The sequence below is a fragment of the Humulus lupulus genome, chromosome 3 (assembly GCF_963169125.1).
Source record: "Humulus lupulus chromosome 3, drHumLupu1.1, whole genome shotgun sequence".
Taxonomy (NCBI): domain Eukaryota; kingdom Viridiplantae; phylum Streptophyta; class Magnoliopsida; order Rosales; family Cannabaceae; genus Humulus; species Humulus lupulus.
In genome coordinates this window covers 119,868,340-119,888,109 of record NC_084795.1, presented here as the reverse complement: position 1 = coordinate 119,888,109, position 19,770 = coordinate 119,868,340, and the positions used below count along the sequence as shown (strand labels likewise).

The following is a 19,770-nucleotide window of genomic DNA, read 5'->3' as shown; positions in this document are numbered from 1 at the left end:
TGCCTACTGAAGATCCTCACCTTCATCTTCGTCTATTTATGGAGGTGAGTGACTCTTTCAAGTTGCTCGGGGTTACAGAGGATGCTTTGAGATTAAAGTTGTTTCCATACTCTTTAAGAGATCGAGCAAGAGCTTGGTTGAATTCGTTACCATCTGATTCGGTGACTACTTGGGAAGAATTAGTTGAGCGTTTCTTAATGAAATACTTTCCTCCTACCAAGAATGCCAAGCTCCACCATGAAATCACTTCATTTGATCAACTCGACGATGAATCTTTATATGAGGCATGGGAGCGGTTCAAGGAGTTACTAAGAAAATGCCCTCATCATGGCATTCCTCATTGCATTCAAATGGAGACATTTTACAATGGTCTGAATGCTCATACAAGAATGGTAGTTGATGCGTCAGCAAATGGGGCACTCTTGGCCAAGTCATACAATGAAGCTTTTGAGATTATAAAGAGGATCTCCAACAACAACTACCAATGGCCTACTACTAGAGCACCGAAAAGTAGAAAAGTGGCTGGTGTTATTCAGGCCCGATCATCCTATTTATACGTAAACTACGAGAATTAATTCAGGCAATCCAATTGGTTTAGCTCAAGATCCAAAGCCCTAGATTATATGAACCATACGGTGGCAAAAAGTTGACAGGATAGTTGTCATAGGCCTCAAAACCTGAACGGGCGCCAATTGCAGGCAGCCACGTGTCTAGTATTTGAGTAGTGGGCAGACACAACTTTACATGGTAGAAGCCTAAAAGCCCCTACTGTGCATGCCAGAAAGTGACGACATCAAGCATGAGCAGGAGCTTGGGGGGAAATGTTTTATCCTTAAATTAGCACGAGTTCAATCACTCAGCTCGAGTACATCTAGCAGATGAATATGTGGAAAAATAGCCAAGTAGAATATCTGGCTACAGTGATATGAACATCTTGAGTTTGGGGGCTCGACAACAAGATACACAGGTTATTATACGACTGCCTCTCAGGATAACAATTGAGTTCGAGACTTATAATAACCAGATCCAACTTTGGGTTATCTTAGCTTACAACGATCTAGGGTTCAGAAAGTCATTGAACACGAGCTCAGGTGAGATATTCAGCTCGTGGAAACTTAGCAGGAGTATATTCTATTCTGTTATCATATCATATCCCAATGTAAATGAGAATAATCTGTATTAAATAGATACCTTATTTATTCATGCGGTTACCTAAACCTGTCCATGAAATTCCCCTATAAATAATAGGAATAATGGACAGAGAAGGGGAACACCATTTTTTGTATTACTGAAACTCTGTAGAAATTGAGAGTAATATTGACTCGTGGACTAGGTGGAATTTAACCATTGAACCACGTAAAAGTTGTGTGTGTTCGAGAGAGTGTTTATTATTTCATTACGGTTTATAATTTAGCACTAATCTACCAGTTTAATTTTTTAATACACTGTTGGAGAAAAACCGCGTCAACACCATATTACTCATAATAATAATAGTAATATAAATATATTATAATAATGATGATAAGATTAGATTTTAGGTAAATATCTAACTTATCAAATTTGAAAAACTATTTTCAAATTATTAAATAATTAAATAAATAAAATAAAAAACTACACAGATACAATATCTGTATAGTGGTACACGCATGGCACAGTCCTTGGACTGTGTCAAGCATGTACTGCTATTCCCCTTTCAAGGATTTTGCATTTTTCTTTTATTTAATTGTTTAACTAAATCAATCTTCCCCAAAATAAGCTATTTATCTTTTTAAGGAAAAGATGACAACCATATTTCAAAATTTAAATTCTAAATTCAAAATTCAAATTGATGATCGTCATTATAATCATCTTTTAAAATTAAATAAATAAAAAAAACTATTTTTGACTTACTAATTTTATTTTCTCCTACTCAAATAAAATAATTAATTTCAAAAATTAATTTATTTCTTTATATATATATATGAAATTCGAAAATTTATATATATTTAAATTAATAAATATATTTTTGAAATTAATAATTAATTCTAAATTAATTATTCAACCTCGATTATCATATAATTCTATATTTGACCTAAAGAATAAAGTTCTTCTCAAATTCCCAAATTATAGTTATACCCTTGTATCAACTCTTACCTTGATATGACATTGATAGAGCCACCTTGGGGACCTATGGACCTATAATATCAAGCTCCAATAAATATTAGAATATTAATCAAAGTTCTTTGAATAAATAATCATATTTATTAATCTCATGATTACTCCACTAAAAATATGAGATTGAACTCTTGATAATCATAGACATATATTTACTAAGTACTTTATTAAGAATAAAGTATCTGTTGATATAATCATTACATACAGTGTTAATCCTCTATTAATGGTTCATAATTAAAAGGGAATAAAATTACCATTTTACCCTTTTCGCTATAACTTGTTCCTAGAGTACCATTGACTTTACTAGTGAAGGTTGTGTCGCAACAAGTTTTCGACATGAGCGCTCATAACCTTTTCAGTTCTAAAATTCAACCCAATAGGGAACCATTATTCAATCTATAAGAAGGTATAAATTCCATATCGGTTAAACTACGTCCCCAACCATTACATCATTGAGTCCCCAAAAGAATTGCTCTTAGCTTGATCATTTTGACAAACCTTAATGCACGAGTCAAAGGATCAGATGATATATATTGGAGTTGATAGTAACCTAAGGAATAAGATCATCGTGTATATGATCATCGTTTGATGTGTTTGATTAATACTATGAAACAATGTTTATACAAATATTAACTAATCACATCTGGTCCAGTTCTACATACTGTCTGCATGCAAAGTACCTGCACTAAGTGTCCTACACTAGTAACCCGGATCTAGGCCACATGTATTCATAATACTAGTGGTCCATACTAGCAGTAATTAATCTTAAGATTTCGTAACTTTATTTTACTACGAACTATTTTAGTTTATTATCTTAATCTCAATCCTCCCATACAAATAAGAGATTAGGACCACATAGATAAACTTTGGAATTTTCTTATATTCTATTAATATTTTCATATAATATCGGACATAGTCTATATATATAATAATTCAATTCAATTATTTATTACATTTAAAATATATTTCAACTACAATTGCTTTAAGGGCACTATTCCCAACACAGAGATACCTTCCCATGATCTTGAATTAGCAGTAGTAGTGTTCGCACTGAAAAATAAGGAGGCACCACCTTTATGGAGATAAGTGTGAGATATATACACTGATCATAAAAAGTCTGAAGTACTTCTTCACCCAAATAGAGCTGAATATGAGACAGTGGAGGTGGTTAGAATTAGTAAAGGGCCACGATTGCGAAATTCTATTCCACTCAGGCAAGGTCAATGCATTGAGTAGGTGAGGATATAGAAATGTCTCAGCCCTGAGCGCATTAGAGACACCTCTATAGAAATAAATTATTAGCGATGTTTGTGAGTTAGTAATAGATGACCTAGCAAGACTCACTTTACAATCGTCCCTATTGGAACAGACCAGAGAAGGTAATAAGGTATATAAAGCCCTAATGAAGCAAGAGTCTTTGGTAAAAGGGAGTGGTAGCATTAATTTCGCTATGTCTAACAGTGGATTGTTGCGATATAAGGATAGGATCTGTGTGCCTAACAATGATGAGATTAAGGCAAGTATTATGAAAGAGGCGCATATAACAACCTATTCCTTATGTCCAGGGTCGACTAAGATGTGTCAAGACCTTAAAGTGTTGTATTGGTGGCCTTGAATGAAGAAAGATGTTGCTAAATTTGTTGTTAGAATTTTGACATGCCAGCAAGTGAGAGTAGAACGCCAAAGGCCTGCAGAGCAACTTCAACCACTTTACGTTCCAGAATTGAAGTGGGAAGACACAACAATGGACTTTGTGGTAGGATTACCAAGGACCACAAAACAACATGATTCTCTTGGGTAATAGTAGATAGGCTCATTAAGTTTGCCCATTTCCTGCAAGTTAAGACCACCTACTCTGCAGACCAGTACACAAAATTGTATGTTACCGAGATAGTGAAACTTCACGGGGTTCCAAAGTGGATTATCTTTGACAGAGGGTCAGTGTTCACATTAAACTTTTGGAATGGATTGCAGAAAGCTATGGGTAGAAAGTTGAAATTTAGTACCGCTTTTCATCCCCAAATCGATGGGTAGTCTGAGAGGACTATTCAGATTCTATATGATATGTTGAGATGTTGTGCTTTAGATTTTTCAGAGTCTTGGAGCCAATACCAACTCCTTATAGAGTTCTCATATAACAATAGTTATCAGTCCAATATTGGCATGGCTCCCTATGATATGCTTTATGGCCGCAAGTGTAGATCTCCCTTGCACTGGGACGAGGTTGGAGAAAAGTAAATTTTAGGCCTCGAGGCTGTTAGGGAAGCCAATGAGGCGATTGAGAAAATTCTCCAAAGGATGGTTACTGCTCAAAGTAGGTAGAAGAGCTACGCAGACCTTAAGAGAATTGACATTGAGTTTTCAGTTGGCGAGTTTGTGTTCTTAAGAGGCTCGCCAACGAAGGGTATTATGTGTTTTTGGAAGAATGGGACATTGAGACCGAGATTTATAGGTCCATTTGAGATTTTGGAAAGAGTTGGGCAAGTTGCGTACTGTTTTGCATTGCCCCAGCACTAGCCAAAATGCATAGCATTTTTAATATCTCGATGTTGGGTAAGTACGTGTTGGATCTCTCTCATGTTCTGAGTTATGAGCCGTTACAACTGATGCAGGACTTGAGTTACGATGAACAAATAAAGCATATCATCGAAAAGGGAATCAAGAAACTAAGATCCGAAAGGATTCCATAGTTATGGTCATGTGGAGGAATAGCGCGGAAAGAGAAGTAACATGGGAGCTGGAAGAAGACATGAGAGAAAGATATCATGAGTTATTTGGTAAGTCAAATTTCAGGAAGAAATTTATTATAAGGACAATATATTGTAGCGCACCAAATTTTTATTTTATTAATTTGTGTGCTTTATTTTATTATTAATTGCTAAGTGTTAGGAATTTACTTTTAATTGTTTGAATTCTTTGCTAGAAAGTACGTGAATTGAAGTTGTTAATTTTTGTATTTGGTTATTTTAATTTGTTAGTTCTTGATATTTGGTTGTGTACCCCAAGGTGCATGGTTAGTAGAAATGCACACCCTAGCACTTGTGTGTGTGTGCTTGTGCATGGTTGCATAGTGAACATGCAATAGTTTTTACCATGCATTATTTTTAAATTTTTTTTAGGGTTTCTTTTATTTTATTTAATTAATTAAGAAGAAAAGAAAAGGAAAGAGATAGAGATGAGTGGCATGAGATAGAGGGAAAGGAAGAAGAGAAGTTACCTTTCTAATCCTAGATTAATTTCTATTATTTTAAACGTTAAGAAAATTAGATAATGGTAGGAAAATGTGGAATTTGATTGTCTTGGGTCATTTTGAGTAAGTGGGATTTGGAGTATTAAATAAGGTGTGTGTGTGTGTGGTCGAGTGATGAGGAGAGAGAAGGAGGCTAGGGTGTCAGTCAACTATGGTGAGTTTGGTCTTAGTTCCCTTTTTAGTTGGTTGACATATCTTTTTAATTTGTCACCATTATTCCCATTTAACCCAATAGACAAAAATTAAGGAAATTGAATTTTGGAACCTTCCCTTTCCCATTAGCTTAGGGTTTGGCCACTTGGGCCTTTATAAAAACAAAGAGAACTCGAGGGTTCTCCTTTTGTTGGTTGTCAAGCATAGAGAGAGAGAGAGAGAGACAGAGAGAGAGAGGGACAAGGAGAGAGCACGAGAAAGGGAGAAAGAAAGAGAGAAAGAAAGAAGGAGAAGGAGAACATGATTTAAAAAATCCCTAGGTAAGAACCTTGCTTTGTGCTTTGAATCCTCTAAGTTCATCATCCCATCTTCTTCATTCTAAGAATATTTTTTTTCTTTTATGTCATGTGTTTCAAAAATCCCTAGGTGTCCAAGGGGATTGATTATAGTTTTGAGTCTTTGATTTCTCTCAAAGGAGGCTCGTTGTGAAGTACCCCGAACCTTATTTTGCTTGGACTTGAGGTAAGGAAGTTAGCTAGAATTTTTTCTATGAATTATGTTATGAAAGGTATGAACTATTTTGTTGCAAAAGTTATAGTGTTATGGAATGTATAAGTTATGGTAAACTAAAGTGTTACGAAATGTATGGATTATTATATTATTATGTTGTGTATTGCTGTTTGTCTACTTGTATGATGTATGAAAAAGTAGTAGGTTGTTAGCGTGAAGAACGCGACACAAAACATGAGTTACTAAGGATATGACGTAACTCACAGGGCGAATTTGTAGAGGCTATTCAAGGATCAGAGTTCCTGTTTACCTCATAGCTGAGGTCTTACCTGTTTATGCTTTTGCTGGTTACCTCACGACGTGATATGGACAATAGGGATGCCATGCTCACATGCAGTTTGAAGTATGATTATGATTATGAATATGATACGATATGATTATGAAATTTATATGGTATGGTTATGATATGAGTATTACGATACGTATGTAGGTTTCCCTTGTTATTTCTTGAAATTGTTGCATTTGTTTGTACTTCCTTACTGGGCTTTTAGCTCACCCCCTTACTTTTCCCCTTTTAGGTAGGCAATAGAGTTTCTCCTTGGCAACATAGTGATGTGGGAAGTTCCGATGTCTCGACATGTATGACACGGGGTGTCTATGAGTGATTAACGATCAAGATAAGCACCAATAATGATTATGAAATTATATGTTATGGTTTATGTTTTATTTACGCCAGTGGGGCTTATTATTGTTATTTTTGTTCAAAGATTTCATAAAAGACACTACATTTTTATTTTAAAACCATTGGGCCCAAATTGCATGTTTTATCAAGGCTCCACTGAACCTTTTCTCTAAAATGATATTTTTATAATAAATATGAGTTGAGCGAAATTTTTATAAAGTAATAGATTAGGGCGTTCTTACATCAGCCTACCTTGATAAGTATATCCCTAGTTACCCCTTTTGAGCGTAATATGATTATTTTATTTGTTTGACACCCATGTAATTGAGCTTATTTGAGACTTCATCATCTTTTCTTCCCTTGATTTTTGCCATGAGTATATAAATAATTGAGTGAGGATGAATTGTAATGATGTTTATGTTGGAAGTGTTTGTATCAACAATGAAAACTAATAAGAGAGAGATGAAAGAAATTTTTTTTGTTGTATTCTACTACACTCCTTAAGTATTACAAATAAAATATGTTTGAGGGATTGTAGTTGTGAAAAGAAAAAAAAAGTTTATGAAAAAGAATACATATATATATTGTGTGAACTCTCTCTTATGATGGAAAATGAATGATTAAGGTGTTGACTGCGTTTTTAGCCAACGACGTGAGAACGTCAAATATGACGAACCTTCAAGAGAATGTAAACGACAACAGACGGTATAAACAAGAAAAGATGATAACACAGAATTTTTATAGTGGTTCAGCCCCGATTGTCGGTAATAGCCTAATCCACTTAGAGTTGTGATTTATAAATCTATACTCAAGATCAGATGGACTATGCCAACTGAGTTTCTTCAGTATAAATTGTGAAAATACAAGAATTCTCTCTAATTTCAGCACTTTCTCTCTCTAGAATAGACAGACCCAATTTTATCTCTCTAGAAAGAATAAGCAGAAGGGGTCCCTCTCTCATCTCATAAGCTCTCTATTTATAGAGATGGGATCCTCAACTGATATCCCCTTATAATAGGGATATTTTATTATATTTATTACATTTATATTACAAATAAACATTCAAAATTCAAAATGTAACAAATTCCCCATTTGTGGGAAGAATGAGAGATTCCCGCGCATGTTGTTGAAGTTGTGTCTGACTTAGTCTCCTCTAGCTAGTTGGTCCACCTCCTACTCACTACCCATGCAAGTGCTGGTTAAACATGCATGGTGGTAGGACATGCTTTGGGTGGGTTGAACGTGCATGGTTCTCCTCGAACATGTACTCTCCTCTAGCATGCCATGTTCCTCCTTGAACCAATCTCCTTGGCTTCTCCTCGGACCAAGGTGGTTCGAGGCAACTTCCTTGGCACCTCACCTTGAACGACATTGAGGCAACCTCACCTTGGACAACATTGAGGGAACCTCACCTTGGACAACATTGAGGGAACCTCACCTTGGACAACATTGAGGGAACCTCACCTTGGACAACATTGAGGGAACCCCACCTTGGACAACATTGAGGGAACCCCACCTTGGACAACATTGAGGCAACCCCCTTTAGCATCTCCCAAACATGTCCGATCGAACAGTGTATAGACTTTCCTTATGAAAGTCTAAGTCTCCATTCTCTTGCATGAGACTCCTCCTCCTTAGCTATTTACCTTGGGCACGTTCGAGCCAACACTTAGAAAACCTTGGGAGGCTTACCTCCTACACACCCTTGGGGTCTCCTAGGACCACACCCTCCTTGGGGTCTCCTAGGACCACCCTCTTAGCCCTCCTAGGAGGCACTCTCCTAGATGCATTCTCCTTAGCCTCCTAGGATGCATTCTCCAATTTTTGGGTATAACATAAGGGTTTGTGGAAAGTTTAATATTATGTATCAAGTTGGTTTGTTGGTTAACATGCTTATGGTATGATTAAGCTTAAAATGTCTTTCTTATCCACCTTTACCTAATTCATTCAATATAACTTGTACAAAGTCATTTTGATTCTTAAGCATGTTATCATTTACATTAATGGAGGGTGGTGAGTAGAGCAAGCTTATATGATGATTGATTATGATGAATTTGTTTAATTCAACAAGTATAAATTGATTCGAATGATATTTACTTGTTGATCATGATTATGCACATACATGCACTATGTAGACCTAAGTAAAGTATTGAAGCATTTGGACTGAAATTATAGACTTCATAATGGTTGGTTTTTTTTTTACTAAAATTTATATGTAAGTGGCATTCATAATTTTTAGGCTTTATTGTTGTTGTTGTTGTTGGCTTGATTCATGTTATTGTTTTAGAATGTTTTGAGTTCTTTGCTCAAGGGCGAGCAAATGTTTAGTTTGAAAAATTTTATATGATAGATTTATGTTACTTTTCAGTGTTAGTTTTTTTTTAAGTTTTATTATTGTTTTTTTATACTTTTAGTTCTTTTTATATGTAGTTGTTGTATTTTTTCAGGCTGCTATATGTTTCATGGTTATTTGAGAAATGTTTCAAAATTTATTTGAAATATTATCTTCAATAAAGAGAAAAACAACAAAAGATATTTATTTGAATTGATTGGGGAAAATTAGGGAGAATTTAAACTTAATTTGTTGGAAAAAATTGAGATATTTTGAATCTAAGATATTTTTGGTATTTTGACCATATCTCCCTACTCACATATCTGATTTACGTGTTCTAGGTAGCCATGAAAAGCTTATTCAAATCCCTACAAAAGCTTGTTTCACAATAATGGTCAAATTTAGACGTTTACTTGGTGATATTTGACCTACATGATTATGCATCTTAGAGATATGAGATATGATTTTCAATTCGTATATCGTTCTTATTTTATTCGTTTATTTATTTTGTTAAACATTATGATTTTCGATTTCTATAGTTAAAATTAAAGGCTTTAAAGTTTAGTAATTAGCAGAATTAATAAATCAATCCCTATGAGTTCGACATCCTTTTTATTTAAAACTATACTATCATAGTGTCATACACTTCCAGTAATAAAATCTGTATCAACAAGTCAAACTAAGTACGTGGTATTTCCTTTACTTTGACATGTTTCCAATTTAGCCCATGACCTGAACATAGCAAAAGTGATGTGTCCATGTTTTTCTCCATTTTCTAAATTTTTGGAGGGGCTCATTTTTTAAACATTCATGACGTATAAGACCTAATTTTTTCAAAAGGTCCTCCACTCATTTCATGTATTTTAAGCTAATTATTAATAGAATATTATAATTAGGAATTGATTTGGCAATGGTAATTGTTACAACCTGGCCCAACCCAAAGTAATCCCAATAGCTACTTAAACAAACTTGAGGCCTCACTAATGACTGACCCTTTCTATTATCTTCACCCATGCTATTCTTCCTAATTAATATTATAAAATCCATCCCACTATATAAATTTTGACATCTATTTTTTAACCTCAACTTCCTTATGTAATTAACTAATGTTGAATCTGGACATTTGATAGATGTCCATGTGAAATGTTTCAACCAAGGGGTTTACTACAAGAGTAGAGTATAAATTAGTAGCTTCATCGATAGTATGGTGTGAGTTAATTTGTCATTATCTGCAAATGATTTTGATTAAATTAAAAATTTTATTTCCCAAATATTTACTAGAATCAAACTGAACAGTGAGTAAATCCCAAGAAATCTCTCAACCCCATTATGAACTCTATACCTAGTCTTGTAGACATACACGAAACATCTAAAATAGGCTTAATTGGATATATTGCCTACCGTGGTACTATCAAAGATTTTTTTTACTTTTTTCTTTTGTTGTATCACTATGAAAGATTTTAATTGGTCCTTCTCGCATGTAGTTAACCCCCATGATCTGCACAATATTTTTCCCACCCATCCCACTGATAACCACATCTTTCCTAAAAAAAAATGGTACAAATCCTTCGAGTGGGAGGCAAATAGGGTTAATGCCTTTCCACCATTCCTATCGATTTTGACAATCCAATAGCAAAACAATTAGGGTAAGGGCATGAGAAAGATAATTATTGTCGCTATTATAATTATGAATTTACAATAAAACTCAGAAATCACGCCTACCTATAAAAATAAGTTCACTCTCATTTCTTAACCAATCTACTTTATAATTTTTTTAAGACGACCTAACATGGAGAATGCTCATCCTCTACCACTGGGTAAGCATCAATCGCCCACAATATTATTAACTTTCTCATCTAAATATTGTTAGTACCTAATCATTGACTAGATCTTCAATTGCTCCGCTGCTTCCCAAAGGCATTTATAATCTATCTTCCACTCTTCGTATGAGTTCCAAGCATCCTGTGTCAATTCCTCTATTTTCTTTGTCTTTTGTAGAAGCTCCGCCTCTAACTGCACAATCTTCTCCTTCATTGACTTGTTCATTTTGTTCAACGTACGCTTATCCATGTTAATAGAGAAAATCTCATAGTCCTTATCCTCCAATGTCTTCTTCATTTTGTTAATGTGGTCGATAGGTTTTTTTTGTGGGGCGGGGGAAGGCTTGTTATTTTATAGTCAATGAATCCATCCCACTCTAGCGGGTCTAATTTTTTTTCGAAAGCTCATGGAGGAACTCAATATTCTAGGAATTTAGAGAGGACTCAGAATCCATAATAATCGACTGTAACTAAAATTTAATATCATTAGTATGTAAGAGGAAAGAAAAACTTATAACCATTGAGAAAGTTACAATGTGGTGTATATTCCAACCACCACCCTTATATCTTAGTATCTGTTTATGATAATATTGACCTAAAAATAGTGGAGGTAATATCACGTGGGTCATGTTAGAAAAATATCAACTAATTTCAACATCACACGCAACCTTCAGGTCAAATGCCCTTATTTAAAATAAGATAGCAATTTGACTCAATGGGAGTCAATAATTTTCCTTCTTCGATGATGATTAAAGGTGTTCTCGGCCAAATGTATGAGTATATGGTATTACATGTAATTAAGGTCATAATCAAACCCACTTGAATGTACAAAATGTGGTCCCACAAAGTAATATATTATTCACCTATTAATTTTTATCTAATCATTGGGTACAAATCTTATAATCGAAGCATGTTAACAACCATCTTCATATATATTGTATACATTAATACAAAAATTGAGTTTAAGTGAAATCTTGAGTAAATCCCCACTGACTTTAGTATCACTTGAGACATGTTTCTCACGAAAAAAAAGTTCCACATAATTTCTTTGACAGTAGCACATTGCGATTGTGATTAACAAAGATTATCTCTACTTGTGGCATGTTACTAATCATTGATTGATATTATTATCATACTATCTAATTAACAATATTTTTAATGATGTGGATCTAATTTATTGATAAAAGAAATTGCATGGAGAACTTCACCATGTTTAGAACCAACCCCGCCCTCTACTAACTCCATCCTCTCTTCCATTACTTGTGCTCTTCTATAAATACCAATATGCATGTTTTTGAATTCATTCCATAACCTTCATCACTGGACCTATTCACTCATATCTTCTCATCCTCCTCTTACTGCAATGGATCCTAAACCTTCCCAAAAACCTAATGTTTTTCGATGTCCAAACTTCGATAATCTAAGTATTGAACAAATGTACCACATTTACCACATTGTGCAAGAGAACGTGAGCATTTCCGCACAACAGAGTGATCTTCAGAACAAGTAATGCTCAAAGCTCATTCATAACACCACCCTCAAGCCAGAGTTGTAGTTCATGAAAGTCTTGTTAGAAGAAATGAAGCAGAAGTTTGGGGTATTGGAAGTGGCATGGAGAAACGACCTTGAAGCTATGGTAGTCACCATCGAGGAGCTCCGCACCGACTAAATGAGCATGTTCATAAGGGTTGTAGTTTATTATTTACACATAGTATATATGTTTATAAGGGTTTATTTATAAGTGTTACCGTGTAATGATTAAGAGGTGGTGTTGTTGACCACCAATCTTTACCATGATTATGTTCTTTTTAAGGTGGCAACTCCTTTTGTTGAAGGTCTTCTTTAACATGTTTCAACCACTATTATCCTATGTGTATCCCGTCTATGTATGTATATATATATGTATGTGTGTATCATGTCATATGAAGTTGTTTCCACTCGTGTACGCCGCCATGTTTTTTTATGAATATATAAAGAAGTTTAGTAGTTTGACTTTAACTGTGGAATTTTTTTATGTTTGTTGGAAAACCCTACTACAACTTCTCTTTGTCGGGTATCATCTTAGAAAAATTTAACGTTAATTTGTTACCTTTCTTATTTATAACCATCTAAATGGCAGTGCAAACATCAAATTGACATCATTTGTGCCTCTTATTCACTCATTCTATCTAAAAAGTTGCAATGCCCTTGATATAAGACAACTACGCAATAGTGCGTTACACTACTTATATGAATATTTGTCACCATATATGTAATAAAATATTATTGAAGTTGCATTTGAGAAAGAATTAAAGGATATGTAAGAAATACCTTAACCTAGTTAACAAGGTTCAAATTTGTTAATGTTATCTTTGTCCAAGTTGGATAAATAGGGAAGTGATTCACAAACTACAATTAATGCTATCAATTCTGGCCACAACAAACCTGTACTACACAATAAATGAGGCAGAGATCAGTAGTATATATATATATCTGTAATTCACAGGCATAACTTTCAAAAAATAAAAGTTGAGCTTATGAGATTCCGTTCAAAATGTTTGAATGGGTACTTAGCAGACCCATTATTCTAATCAAGTACAATTAGAAATAGAAGTGTTTTAAGTGAAGGAAACATGTAAATACATCCCTTTGATGACTATAAACCCATAATTGTTATTGTATATCATTTATTTGTTTTTATATTTTCATTTATTCTTCCCAACTACGAAATTCCTTAGTAATGTAATTTGGAGTTATGCCACTGCAGTGTTCATTAAGTGAATATTAAAATATCTCAAAGTGTGCCATGGAAAACACTAATCAATATTACAACCAAACAATCCCAAAAATTAGTTGACTAATATCCATCTGCCTTGTTTTAGGACATTCACATCGGAGATGCTGTGGTGATCATGAGTATTTATTGTTTGGGAAGGCACCCATGCTTACGAGTAGGTGAATCGGTTTTCAATTTCACATGTGTCGAGGAGCATGGGCTTCATGTTAATTTGAGTTAAGGAAAACGCTACACCTAGCTTTCTTCCACCACTGACTATGACCCACACATTAGAGAAAATAGCTAGGTATATTATACTCATGCAAAACTTAACTAAATCCATAAACAAAGTTCTACTCATGTCGGGTCTTAGCTACCTTTTCTTTCATTAAATAAAATGTTAGGCTCTTCCTTGAGATAATGTCATCATCACTAGATAATATGATTAATATATCTCATAATGATGAATATGCTTTTACTTGTCATGTCATCATTTTTGGCAGGAATTTCATCACAATAGTTGTGTACATACCTATTTATTCATATATATATATATTAAGCTCTGTTACAAATACCAGCATCTCCAACACCGATCACCCCACACCCCTCCCTCACAAAACCCTTGTGTACTCAATCATACCATTAACCAACCATGTCATCTTTCAAGTTATGCATCAATCTATTCCCTCAGGAGTTCCTAGTGAAAATTGAGAATGATTCGCCAACCAAATAGCTTCCAATTCCCTTCCTTTTCGACTCCGCCCCCGCTCCACCACAACCAACTAACAACACTGAAAAAAATCCATCACCACTCCATCCTTAGTAACTAGTTCAGACGCCTCTCCCAGTGATAATGTGAATAAAACTCCCGAAACTAAGCCCGCATTTCATGGTAAGTGCAAAAATTGTATGAAGAAAGATCTCAAGATTGAGAAGCTTCTTTCTTTCAACCACGTTGTTGTTAAGAAAGTTGGAACATCAAGGATGAATTCAATTGATATTAAGTCTTTCCTTTCCGAGCAGTGCCATATCTTAGATCATGTAGGGACTATGGTCAAACGGTAGGAGACTATTAGCGGTGAGTTGTGTGTCGAAGCAATCCAGCTTGCTACCTAGCCCATAACTATGAAGGAGATCATATTTCTTGAATGATATCTCTCTAGGAATCCCTTTCCATGCACTTCCAATTCAGTTGTTTCTTTAAACTTCTAGTTCCTTTATGTATGCCTATAAGTGGTTATGTAGTTTTGATTAAGGTCTAAGGACCAGTAGGTACTAAAGTTACCTTAAACAATAGTTATGGGTAATCGATGTACCTTGTATGGTGTTTGGAAAATATGGTTCGTAGTTGGACATATATCTCCTTCTTCCTTTAAGTATCTTATATATGTATTGCTGTCCTGTTTTGGCTAATCTAGTCTCCTTTTTTTTTTTATCATTTCCTCACTATTATGTACCTAAACTTGCCAATTCACGGACAACTTTCTCTAATACAATGCCTGAAACATATAATTATAGAGTTGTTAGAAAGTACTACCTCCACTCCTTAATACATAATCTCTGAAAAAGAGAGTCTAAAACTTAAGGGATGTTAGGGACTTTTGTTGGGAATTGAGACCTAAAAGCAAATGCAGTAGACAATGATTTTAATGAAATAAATAAATAAATTGAATTATTATATATATGTAGCTTATGTACTATATTATTGCTAATAATATTAAGTAAATATCAGAAAATTCCCAAGTTCATCTATGTGGTCTCAATCTCATATTCGTATGCGAGGATCGGGATTGAGATAATGAACTTAAATAGTTTGCAGTAAAATAAAGTTATGGAATCTTTAGATTAATTAATGCTAGTACGGTCCACTAGTATTAGGAATACATGTGACCTAGATCTGGGTTACTAGTGTAGGAGGACACTTTAGTGGAGGTACTTTGCATGCTGAGAGTATGTAGAACTGGAACAGAAGTGATTTAATAATACTTGTTTAAATACTGTTTCATAGTATTATAAAACATGTCAACTAATGATCATATACAAACTAATCTTAATCCTGAAGTTACTATGAACTCCTATATATGTTACTTGATCCTTTGATTCATGCATTACAGTTTGTCAGAATGATTATGCTAAGAACAATTGTTTTGGGGACTCAATGATGTATATGGCTGGGGACATAGTTTAACAGATTTAGAATCTATACCTTCTTATAGATTGAATGATGATTCCCTTTAGGGTTGGCTTTTGGAACTAAAAAGGTTATTGGCGTCAAATTCATAATCAGATTATGAATTAACCTTCACTAGTAAAGTCAATGGAACACTAGCAATCATGATATAATTAAAAGGGTAAAATAGTAATTTTATTCCCATTTAATTATGAATCATCAATAGAGGATTAATTTGTATGTAATGATTATACAATGAACACTTTGTGGTTGCAATAAAGTACTCAATAAATATGTCTTTCATTCTTAAGAGTTCAGTCTCATATATATAGTGCAATAATCATGAGATTAATAAATATGATTATTGAATCAAAGAGTTTTAGTTAATAATATTTTATTTATTGGAGCTTGGAATTATTGGTCCATAGGTCTCCGGGACGACTCTATCAACACTAATCAAGGTAAGAGTTGATACAAGGGTTAAACTACGAATGAACTATTTAAGAGAATATTTATTATTCAGGATAATTGTACAATTATGTGATAATTGAAGTTGCACAATTTTTTATTGCAATTGTGAAATTTTGAAATTGTGTAGAAATAAAAGAAATTCATTTTAATCAATTATTTTATTTACGTATGAATAAATAAATATAGATAGTCAAAACTTGTTTTTATTTTTATATTCATTTAATTAATAATAAGATGATGTTGAAAGTTCAAATTTTGAAATTTGAAATTTAAGTTGTTATGTTTTTCCTTAAAAAATGATACCTTATTTGAATATCTAATTATTAATTAATTAAATGTAAAAACACATGAAAAATTAAAATCTCATTTTTCAGGGATAGGCCACACGCATAAGGCTTGGGCTGCTCTATGCGTGATGCACATCTGATGTTATCAGATATTGGTTTTTCATTTTTATTTTTTAATTAATTAATGAAAGGTGATTAACTTTTCTTCATTATTACTATTATGGTAATAATGTCTATATATTCTATTTGATAGAAAATCGAAACAACAAGTTTTGTACAGAGAAGAAAAACTATCATCTTTTCATAAAAAGAAAAACTATTCTCTCTAGCCTATAATGAAAAGTCTCATGTGTTGAGAATACTTTTGATTCACAAAATTGATCATTGTTCTCTATGTGCTCACCCATATCTTGAGGTGTAGAGAACGTCTTGGAAGTTCTAGGTGTGAGTACTCTAACAATGATAGGAAGATCGAAATACATATGAAAATATTCAAGGATTCTTGATAGGCCACAAAGGGTAAATAGTTTCGTATTATTTTTCATATCCATATTATATATTGATTAACATATTGCAAATTCAAGGATCCTCATATAAAGATTGTTTATATGATTTTTTTTTATTGTATACCATTACTGCAATTTCCGTTGCGCACTAGGAACCGTTCCTGACAATTGGTACCAGAGCCATCTATAACCCCTACATACGTTAATTACTGTGTGTATCATATGCATTTTTATATTATTTGTAATATATGAATGGATGGATGTTTGTGTATGAATAGTTTGTGTACTTAAGGGTTGGTTTTCATGGTGTTTTTGGGTTAGGAAATGTTCTTAATTATTCTAGATATACAAAAATTGTAAGCCATTTTGGGGCATAGGAATTTTGTAATTATTTTTTTAAAATTCTGAAAAAAATTCTGTAATGGTCCGAGCCTCGAACACAAACACCGAGGGTTGAGCCACTGCCCATGCAGCCGTGTGCACCCTATGCGCTGCCCATGCGCGCACTCAGCTCCCCAGCACCTAGTGCGCGCCCAGCGTCCTTACGCCTCTGTCAAGTGCCTAGCCACCTGCGCGCCCAACACGCATTGCGTGCCTAGTAGCCGCACACCTGGCTGCCGCAACCCAACTATTGACACACCAATTTGGGTTTGTGTCATTCAAACCCTAATGGATGTGTAATTATCCTTTTGAGCTATTTTAAGCCCAATATAATTAAAAGTGTTTTAATTATAAATTTTGAGTTAATTGTGGTTAGTCTGAATTCCAATTGGGCCTCAATAACTTGTTGGGTATTAAAACCCAAAGTTTGATTATTTTAAATTGTTTAAAATAATTAAAAGGTTTTTTAACTCGCAATGGTTAATAAAAATTGTAATGGATTTAAGACAAAAAGGGAAGGTCCAAGATCAAAGGAGTTGTTCTTTATTAGACCTTAGTTAGTTTAATTATTTTTGTGTATTATTTTGCAAGTGTTATAATTTTATGGAAATACCCAAAATACCCAACCTGCTTTTATTTATTTATTTGTTTCAACATGATTAAATTGTTTAGTACTTTATAATGCATAATAATATGTCATACATATTACCCACATAGTACATATGAAGCATGCATATTTTTAGAAACATGCTTAGGATTGATTATATATTTTTATTTGATAACTCATATAATTAATTTAGTCTTAATTAGTGAAGATGGTAAAAAGAATTTAAACTTGTTTATTTTCTTATTTAGTAGAATTATTTTATTAAATAAAATGGTATTCTATTTAAAAGGGAAAAATAAAATCTAGGGCACAATTATTTATTTTGCATAATTGGATTAGTATTTAATTAGAATATCATTTGGTAAAATTAATTTAATTAGTTTTACAACCTAATTAAAAAATATTGATTTTGAGAAAAATACAATATTTAAATAGTGAGTGGGGGAGGGAATTATGACAATAAGTCCCATGGTCTCCATGATTGGTTGAATACTGAGAGGCATAGGAAGGGCCTCGTGTCGCCTCCGTTTGTGGCCTTCCTAAGGAAAAACTTACGAATATGTTTATTTTATCTCAAGGTTGACTTCTCTTATGAGAATATGATTAGTGATGTATTTCAAGTTTGACTGAGCCTAAGGCACACTCTTGATTTAAGTCATTGATTGAAAAATAATGGGTTACACTTCGAAGATGTATCTAGGATTTTGAGCGCGACTAGTACATCTTGACCAAACTAGTGGTAATTCATAAGTCAAAAGAGAAAAATGAGTTTTTAAGTTTTCAGTTATGGAGTCGAGTTCTTGTCTCAAGGTTAATTTGGGATTAGTCTGACTTACCCTAAGGCGGTCCATTAAATTTCAAATTAATCTATTGTGGACTAGTAATAATTTTTTTATGTGTTGTATTCATGCATTATATTTACTATTCCAAAAATAAACTGATATTTATTATATACATTAATTCATTATATTTTATTTATTTAATTTTCAGCAATATGTCCAATCCAAACCCTGTAATTTCTTTACTTGCTAATGAGAAATTGACTGGTGATAACTACATGAAATGTCTATCAAACATGAACATTGTTTTGATCTGTGTAGACCAGATGTTTTTTCTTAATGAGGAATGTCCCGAGGTTCCTGCTCTCACTGCTGCCAAAACTACAAGAGAGAAATATGACAATTGGATCTTATCTAACAATAAGGCCAAATGTTATATGCTTGTTAGTATGAGCGATGTGCTCAGAAAGAAGTTTGAAACTATTGAAACAACCTATGAGATTTGGGAATTTCTACAAGGCATGTTTGGCCAGCAATCTGATAAGTGCAGACATGATGCTACTAGAAGCTTCATGAATATGAAAATGAAGAAAAATGTTTCTGTTAGAGTACATGTCCTAGACATGATCAACATATTGCACGATGCAGAAATCCATGGCGCGACCATTGATGAGAGAACTCAAGTAAGTGTAATACTTGAATCTCTCACACCAGCTTTTGTGGCATTCACTACCAACTATGTTATGAACAAGTTGGAGTACAATATGACCCAACTGCGGAATGAGTTGCAAACTTTTGAATCTTTATTCAAAAGTTCCACTAAGGTTAAGGAGGCAAATGTTGCCAAAACCAATCCCTCCACTTCAAATGGAAATTCAAAGAAGAGGGAGGGTGGCCAAGGAAGGGACATGAA

General features: G+C 33.8%; 1 non-coding gene across 1 annotated transcript; it reads right to left on the bottom strand.

Annotated features, from left to right (window-relative positions):
* Positions 1–227: 227 nt before the first annotated feature.
* LOC133827672 (small nucleolar RNA R71) lies at positions 228–334 on the bottom strand. The gene has a single exon (XR_009890323.1). It is a non-coding gene; the product is annotated as a small nucleolar RNA R71 (small nucleolar RNA).
* Positions 335–19,770: the final 19,436 nt, after the last annotated feature.